Raw genomic sequence first — 9,858 nt, forward strand, 5'->3', positions numbered from 1 at the left:
TCATGGAAACACTTTGCAATCCTCAGCTCAGTGTGTGGAGGTAATCCAAATACAAATATAATGTTAGGACTCGAGGGAATAGAGAACAAAACTGGAAATACAGGAATGCCTCTTTATGATAAAAATATATAGAAACATTGAAATGACAGCAGTAGAGGACCAAAAGATCCATCCAATCTGCCTAGCAAGATTCTTAAAGTAGTAACTATAAGTCTGTGTAGGTTAATCTCACATTTCTCTTAAGGGTAGTAAATGGCTAAATGCCACTCCAACACATCCTTGTGATGATCCATAAAAATTGCAGCTAGCAACATTTTTTTACTGGGTAATGAGCTTTCTTGAAAATTCAGACACTGCTGCTTGTCGTGCTTTGCTTATGGACTTGGCCATAGAAGCAGTCCTGTGCTTTTTACCTTATGTCTCTATATCAGTATCCCAGACCATAGAAGTTGGGGCCATCAGTTATCATTTAAATCTAATTTATCTTTTCCCTCCTGCCATCTGATTGGGGAGCAGCATTACAGTGGCATTAAAAGATCCAATGTTTATTGGTTAAATGTAGTAATCTCCATGTATTCTCTAAGGATAATAAACGCCACAGCAGAAAGTTATCCACCTGCACGCTTTTCTAATTTCCATCCTCTAGCCTTTAGAGATTCACAGTGTTTATCCCACGCTCCTTTGAATTCTTTGACAGTTTTCTTCCTCACCACCTCCTCCAGAAGGGCATTCCAGGCATCCACCACCCTCTCAGTGACATTGGTTCTGCGTTGTCCCCTATGGAATTTCATTTCATGAACCCTTGTTCTATTGTTTCCTTTCCATTGGAAAGGTTTGAAATTCATGCATCATTAAAATATTTTAGTTATTTAAAGGTCTGTGTCATATCTCCCCTGCACCTTCTCTCTTCAAGTTTATACATATTCAGATCTGTTAGCCTCTCTGGACCACCTCCATCCTGTCTCTATCATGTTTTTGAGATGTGGGATCCAGAACTGAACACAGTACTCCAGGTGATACCTCACCAAGAACCTGTACAAGGGCATTATCACCTTGTTCTTACTGGATATTCATTTTTCTAAGCAACCCAGCTTCTGCTTTAGCTATCAGCTTGTCACAATGCTTCGCCATCAGAAATTACCAGACACTCTTATGCCACAATTCCTCTATTAGTCCTTACACATTTATTTAACAGTTTTTTTTATACTGGTATTTGTGGGAACATCATATTAGTTTACATATAACTTGTAACAGGAGAGTACATTGAACAGGGAGAAAGCAACTTGGAACGGAGAAGCAGAGCTTAATACCAAACATTGCAGTTAATATTTACAATTAGTAGAGGCAGCTATGGTTGCTGGCATAAGGGGGGGTAAGGGGAGAGTTCATGGGAACATCGTATGGGCTTACACATAACTTGTGTTAAGAAAGTGCATTGGGAGGGAGAATGCGACTTGGGAGGGGGGGGAGCAGAGCTTGAGATCAAGCATTGCAGGTATTATTTACAAGTAGCAGAGGCAGCTAAGATGCTGGCATAAGGTGGAGCTAAGGGGAGCGGGGGGGAGGGAGGATGAGGAGAGATTCCGGGTGAGGGGGCTAGGAAGAGGGAGTAACTTATTTTAGATTCTGTAGAAGGGATACTCCAGTCTATATCCTGTAGATTAAATCTCCAACACTTCACCCTTCTTTCCCTCATTTTAGATGTATTTGATGCATTCTCTGTCCAGCTCTTCCATTTGAATTGGTGACCCTTAGATCACACCAGTAAAATGGAAGCACCATCTTCTTTTTTTTGGATGGTCCACAATGCTTCTTCTCAACCCCACATCCCTTGCAATTCAGTTGTTTGGATACTGTTTTTGACATAAAGAGCTACTCCTCCTTTTCTGTGTTCTCTGTCCTTTCTAATAACTCATAGCCCAGAATAGTCAAATCCCAATCATGAGAATCAATGAAACATGTCTGGATCTGTTGATTTGGGGGAATATGTAGTTATAGTATGAGATGTTTTATGAATCCAATGTAGTTAATCCACTATGAAATATAAGATGTTATGTTTAATGATTCATATCTGGAATTGAGATGAATCTAACCTCCCTCAATGTGAGAGGAATAGGCATTTCCTTAAACATAAGTGTATATTAGATTATTTTAAGAGAAATGTGAAAATAGCTATTTTGCAGGAGATGTATCTAAATGACCTGGAGCATGCTAAATTACAGCAGGAATGGGTAGGACAGCTGTTTTTTAACTCCTACAATTTGAAGAGCAGGGGGGTGTGCATGCTGATACATTGATCTCTACAACTTCAAATATCTGAGTAGATAGCTGACTTTAGCCGTAAAATGTTTTTGCATGGGGAGCAATTTGCTTTTGCTGGCATATATGACCCAAATGAGGGACAGAGAGTGTACAATAAGCAGCTTGTGGGTGTCTTTGGAAAATTTCAACTTATTATCTTATGTCCTTGGGGGGAGGGGACTGGAATACCTAGAGGACCTGGGGAGTGATAGGTCCTCTAGGTATGGTCAGGCTAGAGGACAAGAAGAAGGCCTTCATGTCCTAATGAATAAGCTAGGTTAATGTGAAAGGGTGTAGTTGTCAATACCTACAGGAAGGGACTGCATGTGTTTCTCCCAGTGGCATAAGTCTTATAACTGGATTGATTTTTTTTCTTTATGCAAGGACTCTGATGTGACTGTCAGGTTCCTTCGATATTTTGATCAGTTTAGTCTACAAACATAGTCTTGTTCATCTTCCTCTAAAGCTCTTTCATGGAGGTCTGCCAAATTAGATTTGGTGCTTTAACCCATTGCTACTAGCGAATGATCACTTTTGTGATATGATTGCAAACACTGTAAAAGATTACAGGGAAGTTCATGATGGGGCAGAGCAGAATCCAGTAGTGATATAGGAGGCTTTGAAATTGGTGCTTTGTGGAAAAATCACCAGCAAAATAATTAGGGAAGGGACCATTGTGAGAGGCCAGGAAAAGTTGAATGAAAGTGCTCTGTTTTCATATCCTTATTTTGAGGTGGAGAATGATTTATTATATAGAGTACAAGGAGGGCTGGAGGGACAAGGAATACAAAGGTAGTTATTGGTTCTGAAAATGTTTTAAAAAGGGATGTTAATGCTGGCCCATGCTCACCCTCTTGCAGGTCATTTGAGAGGCCAAGGAATGCTTCACTGGTTGCTAGAAAGTTTCTTCTGGCCAGAAATACATCAGGCTGTGCAAGAATTCTGACTACATTTATTTCCTGCAACTTTTACTTTTCCCACCTTCCCAGAACCAGTCCACTACTAATACAAGTGCCTGCCCCAAGTTGGCCCAGTACCTGGGGCTTGTCTACCCAGCCCTGAGGCTTCCTCAAGTCAGCCTGGTGTCAAGGCCTAACCAGTGCCTAGGCTTAGCCTGAGCCAGCCTGGCATTGTAGCCTACCCAGCACCGCTTACATTGCTGCTAGAAGTCTATAGCCATTACTTTTTGGGTATTTTCACAGGCCTTCCAAACTGTGAAAGCCTCAGGCTTCTTGTTCCACATTCTTCAAGGCAGTACCTTGATCAGCCAACAGCTAGGAAACTTGTAGGGCAGTATGACTAACTGTCAGAGAGTTTTCTCCTCACAAGTCAGCCATATCTGCTTATATAGGCACTTAAACATTCAACAAAGAAGATATTTCTTTTTGCAGAGGCAAAGACGTTCTACATACAGTATAGTTTGGCCAGTTATGGTTTCCTTAGATCCTCATAAAGAAGCCAAACTATGTGACAACAGTGATTGTAGCAGACTGCGCAGACGACATAGAAGAATGAAAACCAGATTCAAGGGATTCATCAGGCTTGTTGACTGGCTTGTCATATTTTACAAAATACAGAAAAAGAACACTACTTCGGTTCTGTAAATCAAGTATTTGAAAAACAAAAGGAAACTGCTACTGAAATATTCAAGTATAGCTCTACCATCCAAATTAGAATATATTCATATTCAAAGAAAAACTCAATTTTTTTTAAGTTGCCGCATCAGCAAGTCTGATGACGTGTTCTTATCCTCAAAAGAAATGTCCGGTCTAATAATCATTTGTGGCTTTAACCAGCAAAAAGCTTGAAAAGATGTCAAAATAGTGTTTATAGAAAATTATTTTAATGTGTCCTTCTGTCCTGTATAGAAATCACTAACTCTTAAACCAACATAATGGCCGGTGTTTCGCTATGAGGCATGTGGCTTCCTCAGGGGCGAGTCATAATATTTATCAAGGGATTCTGTAAATATAATAAACATTAACATTCAATCAGATGTGTAATGAAAAAATGTTGTAAGTTAGCTTCTTTTTTTGAAGAGCTGACCTTTTCTTCTCGGACGCTGAGTCTCACAAAGATTATCCAAAAGTGGGACAGAGACCGCATAAAACCGGTTATCAAAGTTAAATAGCCCACGTCTCAATGGCGTAGTGACGTCATGACGTACAATTGTCATAGCGCCTAGGCAACAGACAACAAAGGAACACATTCACAGAAAAACATGAAGATCTAAAGCCGTATTTAATCTGGCAGGATGTACTGTATTCAAGCGATAAATCCAGCGCTGTTCTGCCTGCAACAAAACAGCATTGAAACCACCTCGCCTTGTCGGGTGAAATTGCTGTAAGACACAAGCTTTTAATGAATCAAAAGAGTGTGATTGCTCTAGACAATGAGCAACTAATGGTGCAGTCAAATGCCCTTTATTTAAACAGGAGCGATGTTCTATAAGGCAAGTTTTCAAGGATCGTTTGGTCTTCCCAACATACCAAAGGTTACATGGGCATTGTAAAAGATAAATGATACCTGTAGATAAGCAGTCAGTATTAGATTTCAAAACCAAACTAAAGTTTAATCTAGAGAAAAATAAAGCAGATGTCTGAATCATTATGGAACACACTGAACAGGAGCCACATGCATTGTGTGAGCCTGTTACAATAGAACGCTGATATATAGAGGACTCAGAATGAACCAGCTGGTTCTGTAAATTAGTTCCTTGAGTATATTTAAATCTAGGAGTGTCATGAAGTGGTTATTTCTGCTTGATTTTCTTCATCTTTTTTTCTGAGCATTTTTAATAATAAGGATCATCAGATTCAAACTGCATTTGTTTAACACGGCATTCCAGTCCTGTATAAAGTCTGGATCTTCCTTGTACAAATCAGGTTCTTTTAAGATAGGAAGGCTGCGTGGAATCCTTTGTTGTCTGCAATATTCTAACAGTGTATATGCATGGAGATAAGTGCGTACTGAACGTCAAAGTAATTTATTCAGCATAGATCACTGGTCATTATCTGTTAGAATAGTATTAGTTTCAAAAATAGATGGTTTAGTGAGAAGGGCTTGTAACTCAGCTTTTGAGAAGCTTAGGGTCATATTTTACTCCAAGCTCTGAAGAGTTTCAAGGTTAGCATGACACCTGAAAAAATAGATACTTTCGTTCATCAGGAAATAATTGCTCATAATGCTTATGCATCACCTTTATGCTATGGAGGTTTCCCAAAATCTGTTTGCACTTCTATAAACAATGTGGTATATCATGGTATTCCTGATGGCCAGGCTCTTCAGGAAGAAGATGATATCAACATTGATGTCACATGGGCCGATACAGTAAAAATCGCGGGAGAGCGGGCGAGCACCTGCTCTCCCGGCACGCGCACAGGCCACTCTCCTATGCGCGCGATTCAGTAAATTAATTTATTTAAATTAGGGCCCGTGGTAAAAAGAAGCACTAGGGACACTAGCGTGTCCCTAGCGCCTCTTTTTGGACAGGATCGGCAGCTGTCAGCGAGTTTGACAGCCGATGCTCAATTTTGCCGGCATCGGTTCTCAAACCCGCTGACAGCCACGGGTTCGGAAACCGTACGCCAGCAAAATTGAGCGTCCGGTTTTCAACCCGCAAGCCGCGGGCCCATTAAAAATTTTTTTTTTACATTTTTCACTTTTTTTTAACTTTTGGGACCTCCGACTTAATATCGCCATGATATTAAGTCGGAGGGTGCACAGAAAAGCAGTTTTTACTAATTTTCTGTGCACTTCCTCTGTGCCAGCAGAAATTAATGCCTACCTTTGGGTAGGCACTAATTTCTTAAAGTAAAATGTGCGGCTTGGCTGCACATTTTACTTACTGTATCGCGTGGGAATGACTAAAAGGGCCATCTGTTGTGGAGAACTTGGAGAGCGATCCCACTCCTGGGTGATGTGTGTCCTTGGGCCACGGCTCGACCCCAGAGGCTCTGAAGAGGTGCCGCGGGAGGCGTGGCATGCCCGAGCATGGGCTGGACGGGAGCAGGGCTGGAGTGACATGGAGACAGGCCCTCCTCCGGACCTGCACGCTACGGAAGACCCAACAACGCAATGTTGGTCTTGTGAACAGTCCTCTGACCGTTCCCAGCCCTTTCAGACCTGCCGCAGAGTACGGCACGAAGCGGCAGGCCGGATGAGGCTAGGACAGCGATGACTGGAACATGGATTCAGACGAGACTCAGGAACGACGTAGACTCAGGCATAGACGTGGACTCAGGACGAGGTGCAGGATCCATAGACGTGGACTCAGGCATAGATGCAGGATCCTTAGACGTGGACTCAGGCAAAGACGTGGACTCAGGAATGAGGTGTAGGATGCATAGACGTGGACAGGCTCAGACGTGGACTCAGGTCGAGGTACTGGATGCACAGAGGTGGAGTCAGGAACGAGGGCTGAAGGAAGACATGGGCACCATCCCTCAGGGCGCCCTACTCAGACCACCCGCGGGACTGAGTCGCGGACCACCCTGCCTCAAGCGTGCCCTACTCAGCCCTGGAAGGCTGGTCGCGGACCACGCAGAGAGCGGGAGAGCACAGGAAAGAGGAAGCAGGTTCGCTGCACTCCTGGCAGCACAAGGCAAGGATACGCTGCACTCCTGGCAGCACAAGGCAGGTTAAAGCATCAGGATCAGGAACAAGGATTAAGACAGACCTCAGTGCTGGAACAAGGACATATGGAACAGCGGGAACATCAGGACTGGAACACAGATACTGGAACAGGAGACACACCTCAGGGCTGGAACATGGACATCTGGAACAGCAGGACTGGAACACAAGTACTGGATCAAAAGACAGACCTTGGGACTGGAACGGCAAGCAGACATCAGGACTGGACGAGGAGCTCCGACAGGTAACAAGAAACACAGGACCTTGCAGAAGTGCTGGAACACGGACGACTTCCTGGAGCGAAGGATCTCAGGAGTGACCAACTCCTTGCGAAGGCAAAGACAGACTGAACGTTGAATCCCTTTGTAGAGCTGAGGTGGACAACGCCCAGGGAGGGGTCAGCAGGGAGCCACACCTGGCTGGCCCTAGAAGAGGAGCAGAGAGGCGCGCGCCCGCGCCCTAGGGAGCTGGAGAGAAGAGCAGGAAGCTGGTGGCGTCCTCAGCCACGTGGAAGGCCAGGGAAGCGGTGGAGTAGCCCTGGGCTGGAGCTGGGTGAAGGCAGGTCAGTGGAGCAGCTCCCAGCTGCAAGGCAGAAGCAGGAAAAGCAGAGAGAGGTAAGGCTGGCTGCAGACACCGGCAGAGAGAACAGAGAGCTGCAAGAACTGAAGCAGGAGAAGGGCTGACTGCAGGAACGGCTCCATGTCGTGAAGACAGCCCCAGGAGAAAAGGTAAGACTGCAGGCAGAGTAGAGAGCTGTAGCAAGCTGCAGGGATGGCTTCCCAGCCAGGCAAGGACCCAGGCTGTAACAGGCACCAGCAGAGACGGCCTGCTGACTAAAGGGCCCGGGATCGCAGCAGCACGTCGGGAGAAGGCAGGAACAGCTGCGGAGGCAGCCCCAGCTGACTCAGGGAGGAAGCAAGCAGCGTCAGCAGCCCGGCTAGCTGTGAAGTTAAGAGCCTGCCCATGCTTCTTGTGGGCAGGAGCGTAACACCATCAACATGCATTTGCATGTTGTGGGTGCTATTAGTCTCGGGGGGGTTGGACGCACGTTTTCGACAAGCTATTACCCCTTACTGAATAAGGAGTAAAGCTAGCGCGTCGAAAACGTGCATCCAAATGCCGGCTAACAGTGCGCTCCACCGGAACGCACTGTACTATATCGACCTGACAGTGTAATCCAATGGATATAATGGTGACACTTCAGAAACATAATTGGAGGGAAGTGTGGATAAACTTGGTTAAAATTTAGTGAATGCTGCCTGGAAATGTAGAGGTGACGCCAATGCAGTTTTCAGACCAAGGGCTCCCTTCTCTGTAATTGGAAACACAGCCAGGGTTCAACAAATTTTCTGGTGCTGCTCTTGCATTTTAACTAAATGTATCCATCTGTGGGAGAGGTCATAGAGTACTGGATTCCATTCTGTGGAGCTCTGCACTCATGGCTGTGTCTAAAGTCCATATCAGCTTTTGATTATTTCTGAAAGGATCCTACTTTCCTGGACACCCAGAAATTTGGCATCATGCAAATAACAATGATTTGTTAATGGAAGAGGGCGTGGCCTTTAAAATGGAACCAATATTAATGGAAGGTTCTTCTGAGTTTAAAATTCTGGAAGTTGGATGGACAGCAGTATCTGTAGATGCTAGAAGATGTTACATCTAGAATCAGCACAACCAGAGCCTAACATTCAAGCCGATACAGTACAGTGCACTCCGCTGGAGCCCACTGTTAACCCACCATTGGACGTGCGTTTTAGACGCGCTAGCATTACCCCTTATTCAGTAAGGGGTTGAAAATGCACGTCCAACCCTCCCGAACCTAATAGCGCCCGCAACATGCAAATGCATGTTGATGGCCCTATTAGGTATTCCCACGCGATTCAGTAAGTAAAATGTGCAGCCAAGCCACACATTTTACTTTAAGAAAGTAGCGCCTACCCAAAGGTAGGCGCTAATTTCTGCCGGTGCCGGGGAAGTGCAAAGAAAAGCAGTAAAAACTGCTTTTCTGTGCACCCTCCGACTTAATATCATAGCGATATTAAGTCGGAGGTCCTGAAGGTTAAAAAAAGTGAAAAAAAATAAAAAAAAATTGAAGTAGGCCAGCGGCTCGCGGGTTGAAACCCGGACACTCAATTTTGCCGGCATCCGGTTTCCGAACCCGTAGCTGTCAGTGGGCTCGAGATCCAACGCCGGCAAAATTGAACGTTGGCTGTCAAACCCGCTGACAGCTGCCGCTCCTGTCCCTAAAGAGGTGCTAGGGATGCGCTAGTGTCCCTAGCACCTCTTTTTACCTGTTTCTACCACCGGACCTAATTTGCATACTGAATTGTGCGCACAGGAGAGTGGCCTCTGCGTGCGCTGGGAGAGCGGGCATTCGCCCGCTCTCCCGCAGACTTTACTGTATCGGCCCGATTGTAATAATACCTGCAAGATGCTGTGTGGCACTGTTGTGGTTTTGACATGGTTGTGGGCCTTTGGTTGCTATACTGATGACTCCTCCCATGGGGAAAATATAGCAATAGACTGGCTCTAGAGTAATCAACACAGAGAGAATGGAAGCTTTATTATACAGCAATAGAGCAATGCCTGTGGAGCACTCCGCTCTCTTCAGCCAAGGAGTTGTCTCAGATGACAGAGTTCAGTCCAGGCACTATGATGTAATAAGTGCAGAGGAGGTATCACCCGATGCTAGAAAGTGAGGGTCTGGTAGTGGTCCATTGAGTGGGGTAGGCCAAGAACTCAGTCATACATGATGTAGCCAGCAGTGGTAGTTCCGGTAGTGGTCCGCGGAGCGAAGTACATCAAGAATCTGTTCTGTGGTGAGACAAGGCAGAGAGAGACTGAAGAGTGAGGGTACTAACAAGGCTGGTAAAGCTGTTGGAGAGATGACTTCCGCAGCGCGAAGGTAGCGGTGAGGCATGCCGG

At 45.1% G+C, this 9,858-nt stretch overlaps 1 pseudogene; it reads left to right on the forward strand.

The window, feature by feature from the left end:
* Window positions 1-8,596, forward strand: part of LOC115077639 — a 101,372-nt pseudogene extending 92,776 nt beyond the window's left edge.
* Window positions 8,597-9,858: the final 1,262 nt, after the last annotated feature.

The sequence above is a fragment of the Rhinatrema bivittatum genome, chromosome 16 (genome assembly GCF_901001135.1).
Source record: "Rhinatrema bivittatum chromosome 16, aRhiBiv1.1, whole genome shotgun sequence".
NCBI lineage: Eukaryota > Metazoa > Chordata > Amphibia > Gymnophiona > Rhinatrematidae > Rhinatrema > Rhinatrema bivittatum.